Source organism: Sinohyriopsis cumingii, chromosome 4, assembly GCF_028554795.1.
Source record: "Sinohyriopsis cumingii isolate HCF-2022 chromosome 4, ASM2855479v2, whole genome shotgun sequence".
Taxonomy (NCBI): domain Eukaryota; kingdom Metazoa; phylum Mollusca; class Bivalvia; order Unionida; family Unionidae; genus Sinohyriopsis; species Sinohyriopsis cumingii.
In genome coordinates, this window is record NC_142964.1 from 100,757,377 (window position 1) to 100,775,487 (window position 18,111).

At 37.2% G+C, this 18,111-nt stretch overlaps 1 protein-coding gene across 2 annotated transcripts in view; it reads left to right on the forward strand.

Annotated features, from left to right (window-relative positions):
* The first annotated feature begins 1,563 nt into the window (after positions 1-1,563).
* The window catches only part of LOC149801774 (lim and transglutaminase domain protein ltd-1-like), a 74,467-nt gene continuing 57,919 nt past the window's right edge, over positions 1,564-18,111 (forward strand). For both annotated transcript variants that reach the window (XM_089956115.1, XM_089956116.1), the window contains exon 1: positions 1,564-1,611. The gene's annotated coding sequence lies outside the window, so the exon portion shown is untranslated. The remainder of the gene's footprint in view (positions 1,612-18,111) is intronic.

Sequence of the window (18,111 nt, forward strand, 5' to 3'; positions counted from 1 at the left end):
GATCAAAGCACACCTCCCCGCTGCTCTGTACCTTACACTGGCTATCCATTCGATCCAGAATCAAACACAAAATTTGATCTCTGTGTTACGTTTCACTGACGAACTCCAGTCCAACATACTTATCCGACCTCACCCATGTGTACACCAGCAAGATACCTGAGCTCCTCTTCTGACAATCGTATACTCATTATTCCCACTTTGAAAACGAAGTCATATGAACAAGGTTCTTTTGCATACCAGGGCCCAGCAAGGTGGAATGAATTGCCCACTGAACTTAGACACAAAGACACAGTGATCACATTCAAGAGGGCTTTTAATACTCACTTATTTCGATTGCAAGAACAAACTCAAAGACCTAATAATGTTTCCTACCTTAAATATTTTCAGCATTTATTTTATGTTTTATAATTTCATGGTGTTTGTTTTTTTGTAATCATATCATTATTTATAGCTTTTATATTATAGGTGTTGTCTAATGTTGTAAAGCGCTTAGAGCTTCTAAAGATTAGGCGCTATACAACGTCCTCATTATTATTATTATTATTATTATTATTATTATTAAAAGGAGGCTGGGTAAAACTGAGTTCATTGTAACTTTAAGGTAGGACTTGAAGTGGCGTAATGAAACCGCAATTCGGTTGAATTGTGAAAGGTTGAATGTTCTTTATATAATTGGGCTGAAACCAAATGTGTGAAATGTCTCAGTCAATGCGTGAATGTTCAGTGAGAATGCAATGAGAAGCGTATTTCCGACGCATAGCATTTTGACGATACGCTTTTTTTTTTTTTTTGGGTAACTACATTTTCGCTAGCTAATATTCATCGATCCACATAGTTGGATCAGGTGGATTGACGGCCTTTGGTAAGCAAAGCTAATGTCCCTGGCTTTCAGTTTCTGCAACCTAAGCCCATAGACCCACACGCCTTACCGCGAATGCATTGAAGTTTTTTCAATAGTCACGCACATCAGCATAGTTTAAAACCAGTATTATCACCGAATAAAAGTGAACCGTATCGAGGTTATACTAAACAATGCCTATACTTATGACACAAACATTGACTGCACTCTCAATGCGCCTGGATTAACATAATTCAACAGCCTTTGCCATATTTTTGTGTTGATTTGTTTATTATTTGTTGCTTTGTTTGTTTGTTTGTTTGATTGCTTTTGAAAGGTTCGGAGACTGTTAATCTTAGCACTAATGTGATAAATATGTCGACTGGGTCAATGACCTAACCTTTTTGTGTTGCTCAAATATGTTACTTGTGCTATTCGACAACTGAGAATGAATGCATGATCAGACAGTGATTATGTGAATTACAGCTTGAAACCTGCAATGCCAATCCAAATGAAAAAAAGGATTCCATTAATAAATAGTAAAATCATGACGTCACTGACTTGTTTATATCGTGATACCAATAACTATAAGATATAAATTAAATTATGACGGGACTTATCTTTTAGATAACATTAGGAATAATCGACAACCACTCAAATAATCATGTCCATGTATGCAGTTCTTCATTCCGTCAGTTACCGTGACGTCATAATTTTGCTGACGTAACGAACGAAACGCTTAGAATCCAATATGGAGGCCTTCAGTAGAACCGGTAGGTACTGTGTACAAAATTGGCATTTATAATGATTACATTATATAAGCAACACCATTACTGGGATATCTAATGTATAGAAAGGACTATGTAACATAGCCGGTCAAACAAGCAATGTTTTGAAAAAGCGCGCAGCTATCACATCTATTAACGCATGAAAAATGGGTTTTAGAATGCCATCTATAACAAAAAGTCACATGGGTCAAATATGCGTATTTACTCATTTTAAATTAAATATAAATTGTTCTTTAAAAACTTAACACTAATTTTCTTTAACCAAATTCTATTCAATCCTGATTATTGATGCTCTGCACCTTAACTATCACCAAGAAACTTCCAGACGAAAATTATCTATCACTATGGAATGGTGGCCATGTACTAAACTTGGGTGAAAATAAGAGCGCGTAATCGAGGGTTGTACGAACTTGTTTATCAATGTGCGTAGCTTTCATTGTGACATGACAGCGCGCGACATTCAATCCTGATTGTACTGGATCACAACTTTAGGTTCATTTCGTCCAAAAATGTCTACGTACTTTAACATTGATTTTGCCGTATGTACCTCTCGAGGCGTGTAAATAATGACCTTCCAAAGGAATATGGAAGTATACGAATCCAAATGAAGTGAATATTTGCCACTTAAAGATATGTAGAATCAAATTCTAAAAAATAACAGCTATTACTGAAATAGTCGTTGTTGAATGTCCACATCACCCGTGTGACTTGTATTATATAATATATGCCGCACAGATTAATTTTCAAAGGAAAACATTAGGTTGAAAGCAGAGAATGAATAGAATGAGATACACGTCTTGCTATTCAGTCTTACACACACAAGCTTTATATTCTACATAATCTGATTATAATAGGCTTTATCTTTGAGATTTGCATATTATCACAAGACAAACGGAAATCGATTGAAAGCTTCCTGTTTTTACCTTTATTATTGAACTATAAGAGTATAAGAATACAGAGAAAGAGAGAGAGAGACAGACAGACAGACAGACAGAAAAATAGAGAGACAGAGGGATTTATGAAGAAAGGATCCTCTGCTTCGACCCGCCATAATCCATGATTTTAGGTTGAAAGCGGCATGTGTTCAACGTATCACTGAAAACAGCATTAGTGGCATTCACATTTGCACAACACGTAAAAATTTAATATTCATATCCTCCTCATGCTCTTCTTCTAAAATCAATAACTGATAACTTGCACTGTGTGATATCACAGGACTGTTTTGGTGGTTTTAAGTTTCCTTACAGAATGAGGAAACCTGAATATGACCGAAGAATACCAAAAGTTGACGAGTTAATATAACAACATGCACTTACCTGCACCTGAAATTAAACTCGGGATCTTAGAGATGTAAAGTCAATATTCCATCCACTGCTCTGTCTAAGCTCCGATTTGCAACATTTGTACGGTGTTTACAGTAACTCTCTCTCTCTCTCTGTATTGTTATTTCGGGGACAGTGTCATCTTACTCATTATCACACTTCTCATACGACAGGGATTAACATTCGACATTTGTACAAGCCGATACTTATTACAGGAAGGGCACAAAACATTAATATTGGTGAACCATTCTGACGTCATATTTCATCCGTATTTGTGCAGTTAACAACTATTGGAAGGCCCAAATACAAACGCAAGTTTTGCGATGGTCCTTTCTATTTCTGCCAGTTGCTGAGAAGAAATATCGACGGAATCGGTGAAAATCAGCCGACCATAGATTTACTCCAAACTTAGGTAAAACGAAGTTTTTATTTCAAGATGAACAAAGAATTTACTGTTGTTACATTAAGTTAAATATCATGCATTGGGTGTCTTAACCAAAGAAAACTATCAAATTCAAAGTAAAGGATACGCAAAGATGTTTGCTGTTCGATGGATGGACCGTTTTCACATAGTTTTATGGTAGCTGTAGAGACCTTCACTATGATTATTCCATAACACTGGTCAACAGTGAAATCATTACTGACTTGAAAAGGCCCTAATCTGTAGTATTTTGGTGTGCCGAACACGAATATAACCGTGAAAAATTTGTATTGGCTCTCGTTTTGAAGATATTCATATACCTCATTTTCTATGTTTCACTGTGTAAATTTCTCCAGTAGGACTGCAGCAACATCCGGAATAATGATGTAACATTGCATAATACCATCATGCTCACATCATCCACAGTTGATTGCATCATTTTCTGATGCAATGCAATACTAATGCCATGCGGCTGCTGAAGTAAGTTGACGTCAGCAGTGTACTATACATGTGTAGGCCTATTATACTAATGCCAGGCGGCTGCTGAAGCTGACGTAAGCAGTGTACTATATAAAGCCCAATCAGATAGGTTCAGCATTTAAAATATTTTAGACGTTGTGCGAGACAGTTCAAGCTACTGTTACATAAAACTTATTATTTTATCCATTTACGTACAATAAAGAACAGTAATGCCTCGAAAGTGTGTTAATACCGCGGACAATTTTTGCTATATTTGTGGGGAAGTGACATTTGCCAACCAGAAGAAAAGTATCAATTCTCAAGTGAAGAAGGCATATCATCTTTACTTCGGATGCAAGGTTGGTGACCAAGACAAGCCTTGGGCTCCGCATATATACTGTGCTACATGTACAACACAGCTTTCACAGTGGTTGAATTGCAAAAGGTCATCAATGCCGTTTGCAGTCCCAATGGTGTGGAGAGAGCCAAGCAACCACCTAAATGACTGTTACTTCTGCTTGGTTCCTCCTCTTTCCGGCGGAATAACGAAGCGAAAGAAGTCGAGAATAGTCTACCCAAACATTCCGTCTGCATTGAGACCAGTTCCACATGGTGAGGGACTTCCTATTCCAGAACCTCCAGCAGAATATTCTCTTGATTCATCTGACGAAGACAAAGGTGAGTCGACCTGTTCTTCTCCTGGTCCATCAGCATGCAGTGATCCAGATTTTCACTGTGGTGCATCATCAACCCCACACAGAATAACACAGGAAGAACTAAATGACCTGATTCGTGATTTGGACTTATCAAAGAACAAGGCAGAATTGCTAGGATCAAGACTCCAACAATGGAATCTTCTAGAAGAAGATGTCACAATTACTGCATATCGAAAGCGCCACCAGCAATTGGAGCCTTTCTTCAGAAAGGAAAGTAATCTGATATTCTGTTCCGATATTGAGGGCCTCATGAATGCTTTAAAAATCACTCATGACCCACAAGAATGGAGACTATTTGTGGACTCTTCGAAACTGAGTCTCAAGGCTGTGCTTTTGCACAATGGAAACATTCTTCCATCTATTCCAGTAGCGTATGCTGTCCACATGAAAGAGACATACGATAACTTAAGGCAGCTACTGAATTCCATTGAGTATAACAAGTACAGCTGGCACCTCTGTGGTGATTTGAAGGTAGTTGCCCTTTTAATGGGACTGCAGCAAGGATATACAAAATACATGTGTTTCTTATGCGAGTGGGATAGCCGAGCAAGGGAAATGCACTACATGAGGAAGGAATGGACTCACAGGCAGAATGTAGCCATTGGAGAGAAGAATATCCAACACCCAGCTCTGGTTGAGGCTCAGAAAATCTTGCTACCACCCCTTCACATCAAACTAGGTTTGATGAAGAACTTCGTGAAAGCCATTGACCGGACTTTGCCAGCATTCCGATACCTGCATGAAAAATTCCCTCGACTCAGCGAAGCAAAGATTAAAGAGGGAGTTTTTGTGGGTCCTCAGATTCGAGAGCTTTTCAAAGATGACCGGTTCAACAACTTGCTGGAAGGTGACGCGAAACAAGCATGGAATGCTTTTCGCCTAGTTTCTACAAACTTCCTCGGAAATGTTAGGGCAGAAAACTATAAGGAACTAGTAGAAGACATGTTGATGAAGTATAAGAAACTTGGCTGCAATATGTCTCTAAAGATTCACTTCCTTCATTCCCATTTGGATTTCTTTCCTAGCAACTGTGGTATTGTTAGTGATGAACACGGCGAACGTTTTCATCAAGATATCGCAACAATGGAACAAAGATACCAGGGAAAATGGTCCACTACAATGCTGGCTGACTACTGCTGGACACTCCTCAGAGATGCTCCCGAACAGCTGTACAAGAGACAGGCGAAGAAATCTAAGATGTAGTCAATGACTTGATTTTTTATAGGTAGGCTATTACAGTTGACCTTTTACTATTGGAATGCATTTCGTTATGTAAACATTAATTTCTTGCAGATTACAAAAAAACTAGAGCCAATTTTGCAATTTGACTGTCATATTCGTGTTCAGCACATAAAAATTGATAAGAATTGACTAATTTTATTTCAGTAACATGACTTTTGTAAAAATTTGTTGTCCAGTGTAATCTGTGTTTCGGCCCCTAAACATGGAGTAAAAAGGATATTGTACTAAATAGAGGAATAACAAGTCAAATGTAGCCAGTTAGTTACCGTCAGACAAATCATTCGTTCTTCTCAACATACACAAAGCAGATCTCACATGGAAAGGGGAACGATCGATGAGATAGGTACCACCTAAGAACGGAAGCTGAATTACATCAGTCGTACGTACGGGCCAAATAGTTTTATATGTCCCCAATCTCATCCGTTTTATTTTCAGAGATCGATACTAGAGTTGTATGATCGATTGCCTGATATTGCTTCTTTATTTCACACTTCGCCACTTTGTATTTCCGTGGATGGCCGAGTGGTCTTAGACGCTCGCCATTACATATCATTCACATCTCATCTCTGTCTGCGTGAGTTCAAGCCTTGGCCGGCCAACGTGGGTATGTAAGAAATCTTTCCAGCAGCTTCTGTGTCAATAGTTCTTGCTGGGTTCATAGTGGGTTCTACCTCCACTAAATTTGTTGGCCGGAATGTATATCCTGTGATATGCTGAAAAATAGCGTTATACTCACAAAACACAAAAAAACATTCGCTAGTTGTGGAACAGTCTGTAAATGATTCAGATTGTCTTATTTCTTTCTTTCTTACTGTTTTAATCGATGCTACACAGAGCGTAGGACTATTTGTGCGGAATCGAGCTGATATTCATGCATTTTGACCGCTAAACAAGGTAAATTATTGATAGGCGCAGTTTTTTCACGCCATGATTAGAAAATAGGAAACGCAGGGCATCCATTCTTTTAAGATAAGATGAAACGGAGTTTGTAGTAAATATTATTGTCAGTGCTTAGCAACACACTGCTTCGCTCTGTGATCAAAGATACAGCTGCCAAATCTGAAGAAAAAAAAAATATATATATATATGCCTGTATATATATTTTAATTAGTAACGGCGAGCATTCATCGTGTTACAATAGCTTCTGGAAAACGCGGACAAAGAAAGGTGAGCCTTATAGCTGTAATAGTATTTATTTAAATATCTTTAATGAACTACTTTGTTCCAACGTATTTCTAGCCAGTAAAAGTTGAACGTATTGACGTTTCTTGTTTGAACTGCTCTATGTTCAATCGTATTTCTAGTCAATAAACGTTTAACGTCTTGACGTATTTTTTAAAATGAGTTTCTCTATGTTCAGGAGTATTTTTAGCTATGAAACTTCGAATCTCTTGAAGAAACATCATTTTGAATTTCGATATAGTTTTAGCATATAATAATAGCATTGGTATTGTTTTTTATTTCCCCCATATATTATGCGTAAGACTGTTTATCCATAAAGCAAGAGTTTATAGATACCTGATTCATGAAATACGTTGTTTTGTTGCAACGTCAATACTCAGCCTTGTTCAATATATTGAAGTGTGAGCATGTGTGTGTCCAATGAAAATAGTTCTGTACTTTTTTTAATTATATTCCTAAACAAGGGTGGCTATCGCAAGGTTAACCCGTTCTGACACCGGACCCTGTCTATCATGATAGAAAAAGAGACAAGATCATTGGTTTCAAAATTACTATTAAAAAATGATCACAGTACATACTAGTTCGACTTACATAAAATAAGAAATTAAATAATTATTCTACTAAATACTACAATTTGTTTACGAAGTGCTAAAACTGTAAGTAGCAACTTTTGAGCCAGTCATCTTTCGCCCTGGAATAATGTGTACCACAAAGGCGAATTGTTTAATTCACGGATTTGAAGCTGACCGACTATTTGCAAACATGTGTAATTCTTCCATGGAACAGGATTTAGAGAATTAGTTCAAGTGAATTGTAAATAGAAAGTTACCGTTGCATCTACATCTGTTCTCAGATTAATTAAAGAACGTGCAATAGGTTCGTATATCTTTGTAAGTACCGGACCATGTAGACTACTGTAATTTTGCTGGGGTAGGAAAAATTCGCCCAGTTCTTAACTGTGTTCCGATAGGTGTTTGATCGTGTTTTTAATTGGAGAACACTGACGATGAGGACCTCTCCAACCTTCCACATAATCTTTATCCTGACTCCTGGACTGATTTTACCTTCTACTGTAAGAATAGTCCACACAAAATCCCCAAAACTTTACGATCTCCATCATCACTTTAACATTCTTTCACAATAATCAAGATAAACAATTACTGTAACACATTTACATATTAAATCGAACAACGATTAAGTTAAGTGACCCGCAAACAGGTCTCTTTGCACTGATTGACCTAGCTACATGTATAATTTCTTTAGCACAGATTTTCATTTGAAAAGGCGCTGTTGTCATTGTGTTTTGTTTTTTCTTCAAGTTTATTTTCTCGTTAGTATTTCTGAAGGATAAAAGAATTTTAAAGTTGAATCGACGGCTATTTGATTATGTGTTGAATGTCCCGATTAATCTTATCGATATAACTTCATATTTTGACCTGTTCACGTTAGTGTTACTGCGCAAGCTGTCTTCAGTATACAATATGGACTTTATGAATTGCCGCTACTATAGCCATTTCAACCTCTGTTCTCTGAAAGCTAATTTGTGCTTAAAACTCGTTTAAAATTTACAGTTAAATATTTATGCGACAACCTAACATTAAACCAGTATTCACAATGCGCTATTTTGAGTTTGACCCTCATCCTTTCGTTTAGAAATATGAGAAAAAGATTATTTAATTATGCTTCAATTTAAACCAATGCATACGAATAATTCGTTTAATCTGTTTTCAGATTTAGAGTTAAATCGCATGCTATTATGATTTTGGTCATGAAACAACATGAAATCTCAGTACAATCCACTCAGTGATGAGGTCAATATTTTGTGTGTGTATTAGAACTAGTACGTACTAATTCAAGAGAACAACATCACAGACACGAAACGAGTTTTTTTTTTTTATATATACAACACTGTAACCTGGCATAATGATTGAAATACAATTATAAACATGACGTCTACAGTTACTGAATGCATGCGTCTAAACATGCTTCGAAATTTATTATACTTTGTTTCAGAATGATAAAAAACAGTTGTAATCCGTACAAAAACTTAGAACAAGAAAATCACGTTCTTGATTTGTATTTATAGGTAGAAATAGTCAATCTTTTATTAAAGCAATTTATTGAAGCGGAAATTAAATTCTCATTTCAGTGAATTCACCAGACGGTAGTTCCATGCACTATGTGTTATTAAAATTGATTGGTTAATAATTGATGAATATTAATCTTGAAATTTAGTTTGTAAAACGGGATAGATTTTTTAAAAATGATTGTTATAGTTCCCGTGATACCACTGACACACGACATGTGTGTGTGTGTATGTATGTATGTATGTATGTATGTATGTATGTATGTATGTATGTACAAACCGTTAATTGATTGGAATATTAGAGGCTTCCACAATTAATCGGTAAAGAAATATCATCATCATGTCTGTATATTGTTAGCATCAAAAGATGGTTTACGATGACTGAGGAAATTAAGTTATTTGGCAGTTATGTTATATTTTATTCTAATATAGTGGAAAAAAAGTATATTTTGACCGTCCTCTTGTACTTACGTTAGCACCTTGTGACCCTTTGTAACTATTTAATTTAAGCACTTAATTCATTTAATTTCTTTCTCTATTAATTTTATAACGAAACATTAGTAAAAGTCTGATACATGTGGCTTCTTGTGAGCGACTAGAAGAACAATTTATTCCATGCGAAAAGAAGGGTCATCCCATGATTACACACACACACACACACACACACGCACACACACACACACACACACACATATATATATATATATATATATATATATATATATATATATATATATATATATATATATATATATATATATATATATATATATATATATATATATATATATATATATATATATAGATACATACATACATACATACATACATATACATACATACATACATACATACATACATATACATACATACATACATACATACTAGCATTTTAATTTTCTCCCACCCAATGAATATTCGTATTCAATAACAAATTGTTACGGATATCCATATCATTTATTATTTTATAATATAGTATTTACTTAAGTCATTTGGGTTAATGCCATTTTTTAATTCTTCAGTTTTGTGATTGAAGAAGAGTACATGTATGTGCTTTCCCAATTCATAAATCAAGGTCAGATTGCCAAGTTCATGTCAACAACTAATTCGGTCAAAATTGGCCAAGAAATAATTGAATGGAGGTCATGAAAACATCACGTGATCATAGGAGAAATTGTGTACTATAGAGATGTCATGACTGCCCTAGCTGCTGATTGAGTCAATCATAAAACATGTAAGATGTTGACTGTTAAAGATATTTCACAAAATTAAATAATTTAGATACCTGGATTTATATTCTAGTGATTTCGAATTGTTGGTTTGACGCGTATAAAGAGGCCATATAAAGGAATTGGAGACGCATATATTCCTTCTACAGTTATAATTCAGTTTCGTAAGAATTTTGAAAGGATTTAGATTTATTTATTGTTCGCTGAAATTGGAGAGCAAAAAAGGCTTATTCTGAACAGATAGTACCTTACTGGATTATTGTGAAATTATTCGAAAACCTGGATATTTATTTAATTTCGTTGGAATACAATGAAACATTTAAGGGCATTTGTGACATTTTATTTTAATAGGATTTACATTGAAGTAAAAGTCTGGATATTAGGACAGTTATTCCTCCTTTGTGCTAGCACATAAGCACAATATAACCTTCATTCGGAATACTTTTGGATCGTGTACGGATTACTCTGAAATTGATTGTACATTTAGAAAATAATAGAAATTCATACCAGATATAAGTTTTTATTAATTCTTTCACTTTGATTTATATTTCAGGGAAGTTAATTTTTATTTTGGATTATAGAATGCTTGTTGGAGTTTACCTTTTCTTGTTACGTAGTTTAAGCCCCTAGGCCGTGACAAAATGTTTATGACTTGAGTCGGATTTCTGATTTTCAAAACCCAGTAAGCAATAACCTCAACTATATCAGTTCTATGCATTGATAAATCTAAAATCTTTTGTGGACTTTACATTTATCAACATGAATGAACCTCACGTTCATGCGAAATCTCCATGAATGGCGATCTCTGTGCTTTATACGAAATGCCGAGGAAATTTTTTCATACAACAGAGAGATTAAAAACTCTAATGCAAATTGGCCATTTTTATCCCAGGATGCATGCTATCTATGAAGCATAGAGCAAAAACGGAATCTTTTTGTAGTTTTGACGTCATGATGTTTCTGACTTTTAGTTATAGAATTATAAATAGACATTGTTTGATGCTAGTTTTACAACGAGATGAGACTAGCGCTATTCAGTTTAAATTCAGATCTATCTGTCAACTATTGTACCATTTGTTACAACTAAAAGATGGAAATATCTGAACCGGGTCCTACACTGCGTGTTCACTACTTCAATTTAGTAAACTCTTGCTTATTTCAAAGGTGAGAACGAAATCAAGAAAACAAGAAAAGGGAAAGAATCCATTCTAATGTTACGGTAATTCACGTATAGACAGACATACAAAAACGCAAATTTTAAAGCGTCCGGGTAGAAAGTCATACAAATTAACGACACAGATATTACGAGGATAGAGAATTTGTTCTTAGCATTCGTGAAGACAATTTGAAGAGAAAGAACCAAAAGCATTTCAGCTGATTTCTTCTTATGCCATAGAGAATGGCTAACATACACCTTAATACCAAACGTTAATTATGTTACTAAGGCAGTTCTTTTTCTGTTCCTTGGGAGCTAGGGGTATTTAAGAAAAAAAGTCGAAGAGTTTTGATTGTAACGTTTACCAACTTCACTAATATCAGAGTTACTTACGGTCTTGGAACCTTTAATTTCTTTTCAGACATTCAATATTTTAAGATCATATATGATAAATGTTGCGTACTGCCGGGTGAAAATCTTTATTGTTTTGTTGTTGGTTTTAACTGCATTTTGAACACATCACTGTCTATATCGTGCCGAGGAAATAGGACCTATAGGGCTCACCCATATTGTATATATCTACCTCTCAATCTTTGTTTTTCCATGAATAATTTATATTTGGTTAACCATACATCATGGCTTATATTGATCATACGGCTGAACATCTTTGTGTTTGTCTACAATGACGTTGCTATAGTTGGTAATTGTTATTTAGTTTTGTTAGAATAGATTTTGCTGAATTACTGTTTTTGTAATTATGAAATTGCCCACACACACACACATAGAAAAGAGCATATAAATCCATTTATAACACACGAAAAAAGAAAACAACACAAGCAGTCTTCTATATAATTCAAGAATATTATATTGACATTTGATAAGGCAAAAGGATTGGACCTTAGGATGTTTTTTTTACAAGAAACATTAAATAGAGATTATTGCGCATGGTTTTCTGACAGTGTGTACGTATCATTTATTTATCAACATTCAGTGTCCGTTTACATCCAAGCTGTTTGTACTTTTTTTTAACGAAATATTAATTGCGTCGATTTTGACAAATTTAACACACACACACACACACACACACACATGCTTGGAACAGTTTTCGAACGTACACAATAATGTTTGCAAAGCAAATTTCTATATTGCAACTAGTCATGACAAGATATAGGAATCTCAATAGCTGCCATTGAAGGTGAATTGTTGATTTCTTCCTTGATGTTTATAGATAAATCCAGTAGAAATTATTTTCAAGGAATCGGAAGATACAAAAGTATCAATTAACAGATTTAAAATGAGTAATATGGAATAGACGATAATGAATTACTAGTCACTGGCATCATTCCGGGGGGGGGGGGGGGAGTGGCCCCGAGTGGCCAAGTGGTCTAAAGCGCTCTCCGTTACGGATCACTGCCATCTCACCTCCGTCTGCGTGGGTTCGAGTCTCGGATTCGGCTAATGTGGTTATGTGAGAAAGCTTGCCAGTAGCTTCTCGTGGGTCGGTGGTTCTTTCCGAGGTTTTCCCGGGTTCTTCCTCCACCATTAATACTGGCCGCCCTGTATAGCCTATCGTGTGCTGAAAAATGGCGTTAAACCCTAAACAACATTCCGGGGGCGATGGAACGTCTAACCTTAATATAATTAGAAGAAGAATATCCTGATAAGGACATATTTGCATAAAAATAATAAAGTTACTAGAGCCTTTTCCTTTAAAAAGCACCCTGAAAATGTCCATACTGTACAGATCAAACTTATTTTAGGGTGTTATGTATATTTAATTTGCAGTGTTTGTTAGTTTTTATTTTTAAATTCTGTATGTTATGGATAATTATATTTTGGACTTGACTTTGTCCAGAGTCAAGTTCATGTTGTTCCTGACTAGAAAAACATGGATTTTATTTCGGTAAACAGATCATACATAGCTAATACTTTCCCTATGAGTGTGGTTTGAATATCAGGAAAATTATCTTCGTCAAAGACATTGTGTTCTCCTGGCTCTTCCTTTGTGCCTTAGTTTTTATATAATCTTGTTTACTGAAAAATTATTCATCCCTGCAATAACATCGGAATTGAAATTAGTCTTATTGTTGTGTTCAGTATTTCATTTGGTTGGAATTTATTTATTCAAATTATTTATTCACTGGAATTACAAAATGCTCATAAATAAAATTCATGGACAGAGACATTAACTGGGAATTATAGTGAATTCAGACTAGAATATCGTGCATTGTATTATTGTGAGTAGTAAGGTGGGATAGATTAGCGTCAATGGGAATTAGCATTACAGAGACCCCTGGGACAGATTAGCGTCAAGGGAAATTTAACATGGAGAAAAATCGTGGGTCAGATTAGCGTCAAGGGAAATTAACATGGAGAAAAATCGTGGGACGGTTTAACGTCAAAGGAATTTAAACAGGGTGGGACTTTATAGCGTCAAGGGAAATTGAACATGGGATTTTTTTTTTTTAAATTTTTTAAAAAAAGGGGTAGGCAATGGAAAGGCTATCTCTTTTCGAGAAATATGGCTGGCCCTGAAAAGGGCCTTTGGGTTTATGTTAATATTAATATTAACATAGATGGCATCTGTCACATCTTCTTCTTCTTCTTCTTAAACTCCTTCTAACTGCCGGTCCATACACAAGTACCCTCTTGAGACATCCTTGTCTTTCTATGTAAACTCTCCTCATCCATTGACTAGTATCTGTCCTATCAACAACAGTCCACTTGGACCTGACATACATGAGCATGTCCGTCCTAAACATCATGGAAGACACAAGGGTGGATGACTCAACTGTGGTCCACATCTTGAAGCGACGAGAATAGGTGAATCAATGCAGTGAACTGCGCTTATTTATAGGTACAGGAAGGATTGAAACGGATTGAATTCATTCACCAATCCGAACACGCGTTACAAAATTCAGTCAGCTCGCATCCAATCCGAAGAGAGCAGTCTGTGACGTCACGTGGTCTATATAGATTCGTTAGCGCTTGTGTGCAGTCAATCTATGCGACAGTGATTCAACATGACGGAAACTCAGAAAACGATCCATTGGGGTGCACCAGCAGGGGAGACTGCCCAAGGGAACCCGGACTTACTTTCAGAAGAGGTACATTGGGATTTTGTGGATTTTCTTACCTCGCAAGAATTTGTTCCGGAACCTTCGTTACCTTCTTCATTACCGCAAGTGGAGAATTTTAGACAGAGACAGAAAGAAGAATTGGAGAAATTTATGCAACGACAAAAGGAAGCGGAACAAGCTTTTCTCCTACAGCAACAGCAACAGCAACAAGAAGAGGTAAGAAAAAAACAACAGCAACAACAGCAAGAAGAAGTAGCAGCAAAGAAACAAGAGGGTGAAAATCAAACGGCTACGGTACTGTTGGACATTTTAGCGGAGTTAAGAAGTCTGAAACAAATGTATCAGACTTCTTTATCACGACCGAAGAGAATACGACCTTCCAGAGCTAAACACGCCAACCCTGTGACTAAGCCTGTCCTACCACCCTTAGTGATTTCAACCCAATCATCAGAAGTAGGCCTTGGCCGTGGCAAAGGCTTAAGGCAGTTAAAGTTGATTGGTTAAACTCACTCCTACACCATAAAGAAAAAAGGCCCTTTTCAGGGCCACCCACATTTCTCGAAAAGAAATACAATTTCAATTTGCCAATAACTCAAAAATAAACCCCACCCATTTTACCCTTATAGTACGTGTCTGTGTATGAGTGCTTGAGTTTAGCTTCTTATTTTAAAATCAAAACTCAAAGACACTTACCTTATATCATTCGTGTATTCTTTTATCCATTTTTTACAATCCAATTCACAATTCACCACAGAACACTTTAAAAAGTTCGTACACTTCTTCTTTCTCCTTATTTAGTCTCTCTGTTTTTTGAATTTCTTCACCGTTTTTTCCTCATTTTCTTCCCTTCTTCTTTTCTTCTCCTGTTTCTTTGCCTCTTTTAAATAGAATTGTCTTCTTTCTTCCTCTTCTTCCCCTGAAGAATCCCTCTCTTCTTTCGAAGAATCCCTCTCTTCTTCCGAAGAATCCCTCTCTTCTTCTGAAGAATCCTTCTTTTCTTCTGACTCCTCTTGTTTCTTTTTTGGGCAATCTGGAGACCAATGTCCTTTTTCTTTACAATAATAACAGGTATCTTGACTTTTGTCTTTTTTAGCCCCTGTTTTTTTTTCTTTCTTGACGGTCTGGACACTCTGAAGACCAATGCCCTTTCTTTTGACAGATATAGCAAGTATCTTGACTTTTATCTCGAAAGGAAGGAGAGTAGTCCGTCGGCTGGTCTGAAGAGAATTTTCTAATGACCCCTCGCAAAGCTCTGACGAAACGTTCCATCTGGGTAGTCTCTTCCATCGTTGTGCTCGGCTTGAGAGTGAAATGAATAGTGAAAGGACAAGACACACACCCTTTTTATATACGCTGGTTTGCCATGACTATAAATTAGTCTATGGTGTTTAAACTTGAGTCATTTGACGTTTTGCACTCAAGATGAAACGATCCCATTCATTCGAGAAGAAAGAAGAAGAAGAAGAAAGTAAGAGGCAGAAACGTGATCTATCGCCTCGTACCAGAGCTGAAATCTTGGCACAAATTCATGCCAGTGATTTTGAAGAGGACATGAGTGAACCAGAATCCGAACCCTCTAAACCAAGTTCACCACCCTTAGTCAACCCTGAAAAGTACTATTCCATTCGAGAGACGGAAAAGCGCTCCTCTAGAAAATTTAGAACCACGGCTTACACCTACACGGTGAAGTTTAAAGATTTCAAGTCCGACGTACCCTTGGAGAAAGCAGAAGGGTTTATCACCGAGATGTGGGATTCTTTGCTCACCGCACTCAAGCGACAATGTCAAGCCAAAGAAGACGATCGCTTGACACTATCCATAGATCACGACGGTTTGAAATCCCCTGTTTGGATCGAGTTTAGCAGACCCGCAGAACTGACCCCTTCCAAAGTCATGGACAAGATACAACAGGTGCAACAATCTAATGACCAGTTTAACATCACCGATGGTAAAGCCACACTGAAAATGGCCCACGTCTCTCCTCCTCAAGGAACTGGATGCAAAAAGATGCTATTGGTGGACGACCTTCGCAACACCAAAAAGAGTCTCGTCCGAATTAACAACCCTCAAGACCAGATGTGTTTAGCCCGTGCCATCGTGGTGGGACGAACCTATGCCAGCAAGAACGACACGGTAGAATGGAAAAGAACCTGGAAAACTATTCAACAATCCGACCGAGCCAAACAACGAAATGAAGCAGAACTCCTGTTACAACAAGCCGGACTGTCCAAAGACACACCCTGTGGCATTCCTGAGATGCAAAAATTGCAAGATGCCCTAGCTCCATGCTACACCTTGAAAGTGCACCCTCAAGAAATGCGTGGAACTCTGTTGTTTCGAGGCCAAGATTTTAAGGACGGAAAATACATTCATGTCTATCATCACGATGATCATTTCGATACCATTACCAGTATCACTGGATTCCTGGGATACGGTTATTATTGTGAGAAATGTGACTATGGTTATAACAATCGAGAGCAACACAAGCATTGTGGAATGAAATGCCCAGGATGTTTGGCCTCTCCACCCTGTCTGAGCGAAGGACCAGTGCCTTGTTCGACTTGTTTGCGCACGTTTGTCAGTCCTACCTGTTACCAACAACGTTTGAAAACACAAGGTTCACAGAAGAAATGTGCTTGTCAACTCCTGAGATTGTGCCCTACCTGTGGACAAGGCATACTTACCAATAATGCCAAGGCACACGTATGTCGAGGAAAGAAAAAATGTCACATTTGTCACCACATCGTGGACTTGGAACACCAATGCTACGTGCAAAAATACCAACCCCCACCAGAGAAAGAGGACGGTCACAAGAAGAAAGGCAATTTCATCTTTTTCGATTTCGAATGCATGCAAGAGACTGGCATTCACATTCCTAATTTCTGCGTGGCTCATCGAGCGTGCGAGAAGTGCATTCAAGAACCTATCTTCAGTCATTGCCCTCACTGCAGCAAGATTCCTGGAGGACGTGAAAAAATCTTTCGAGGACCGAACACGTTAGCCGATTTTGCCCAATGGGTCTTAGACCCCATCGACAAGACGTGGAGCCAAGAAGACATCGAACGTTACGGAGATTGTCATCGTCATGCCACGGTGATGGCTCACAATTTCTCCGAATACGATGGACAGTTTCTTTTGAGATACTATACGGAACAAGGCACCGAACGTCCTAAAGTCACTTTGAACAGAGCCAAAATCATTTTCATGCAAGTGGGACAAGTGCAGTTTAAAGATTCGATGAGTTACTTGGCCATGCCTTTGAGCCGAATGCCTAAAACGTTTGGAATGACAGAAATGGCTAAAGGGTACTTTCCACACTTTTTCAATACGGAAGCCAATCAACACGCCGTTCTACCCCATTTGCCTGAGGCTCACTATTACGACCCCGACAACATGCGTACCGAACAACGAGAAGCTTTCTACGCTTGGTACCAGGCTCATGCCTCTGACCCCTTCGACTTTCAGGAAGAAATGCTAAAGTATTGTCGTTCCGACGTGGACATTTTACGGCGTTGCTGTGGAAAATTTCGAGAACTGTTCATGGAACACGGAGGGGTCGATCCTTTGAAAGAAGCTTGCACCATTGCCAAAG